This window comes from Octodon degus, unplaced genomic scaffold, assembly GCF_000260255.1.
Source record: "Octodon degus isolate 3935 unplaced genomic scaffold, OctDeg1.0 scaffold00011, whole genome shotgun sequence".
NCBI lineage: Eukaryota > Metazoa > Chordata > Mammalia > Rodentia > Octodontidae > Octodon > Octodon degus.
The window spans coordinates 19,140,692-19,142,459 of record NW_004524587.1 but is presented as its reverse complement, the minus strand read 5'-3'; positions in this window follow the sequence as shown (position 1 = coordinate 19,142,459).

Here is a 1,768-nt window from a genome sequence, read left to right as displayed (position 1 = left end):
CTATATCTATATCTATATCTATATCGATATAGATATAGACATAGATATAATCATAAATATACAGGTATTTTCTCTTAGTTCAGTGAGAATAAGGTTTTAAACTAATAGTGTTTAGACAAGATATCATGTCTGCATCTTCTACTAGGAATAACTACTATAAAGACAACAATATGCAATGTATTAATTATTGTAACTGTACTACTAACCAGTTTTTAAAGCATCTCATTGCTACTTCTTTCTCAATAAAGTTATTAAAATATAAAAAAGATTGTAAGTCAAAGATGCAGTATAAATCTTAAAACAAAAATTAAAATCGAACAACATTCAGAAAATTAATTAAATACTAATTAACTAAAAATTAAATATTTTAAAACAATTCAACTAAGAAAATGTTTTCATGATAAGTAAAGATATACTAAGAATAAAACATAACATAAATACTAGAATGGCAAATATATGACCAACAGTTCTATCATTTTGGGGACAGATATTGCACAAAGTTCTAGTATGTCATGGACATGGGCAGTGTCCCTGATGCTTACTGGTGGCCAGGTGTCACTTGTGTGATGGAGCTACTGCTATTTCCTTGAAATCCACCCTGTAGACCCAGATAGAATCATGCCCCCTGGGGTGCAGGTAAAGTCCATTTGAAGAGTATGCTGATTGAATATTTTGCTGCTGTATACAAAAGAATAATTGAAAGACTGCTTTTGTATACCTCTTTTTTTTTCTCCTGTGTTTAATTGTTTACCCTATTTGGTGGATTCTTTCTATTCTCATTCATGGAACTGTGTTCATTTTGATCCCTCTCTAGAATATCTTCTAGTATTCTGTGTTGGGTTGGTTTTGTCATCATGAAATTCTTTATTTGTTCGGTATCATGGAAATGTTTCACTTCTCCACTATACTTGAGAGTTTTACAGGGTATATTCATCTGGGTTTGAATTTGTTTTCTTGCAAGACTTATAGTACTTTGCTCCATGCTCTTTTTGACTTCATGGTTTCTGAAATATGCCATTGTTCTGATTTTTTAAAAAATTATGATCTGTTTCTTTTCTGTAGCATCTTTTAGTATACTGTTCCTGTACTGAATATCTAGTATCTTGATTATTATATGTCTGGGTGTGGTTTTAATTGGGTTGATAGTATTTGGAGGTCTATATGCTTTGGTTGCCTGAATATCAGATTGTTTCCACATATTTGGGAACTTTTCTGCTATTACTTTTTTTTTTCAGAACTGGGGATTAATCTCAGACCCTTGCACTTGCCACGGAAGTGCTTATTCTACTGAGCCATCTCCCCTGCCTCGTCTGCTATTTCTTCTTTCCATACTCTTTTTACATCATTTGTATTGACTCATTCTTTCTCATTGATGTCTATTAGTCTTATGTTCATGTTTGCATCATCTTAAAGATGTTCAATTTTTTTTCTTGCATCCTAGTTTCTTGCATCCAAGAGATTGTTTCTTACCTTTCCATTAGCTGCAATAGTGTCTTCAAGGTCTGAAAGTCTATTTTCACTTTCATTCCAATGGTTTTACCAGTTTGTGTTTGAGTTTTTATTTCCCTGTATAGCTATTTTAATCTGCTTTATGCATTCTATTTCTTTGCTCTATTGCTCATCAAGGATTCCATCATTTTCCTATTCTCCTCTATTTTGTTTCTCAGTGTCTTCTTTAAAAGCACTTAGTATTATACTTGTTATAGTTACCATTTCTTTTTTTTACTTCAGGAATTACTTCTGATCTGATATCCTCTTTACCTTTTAG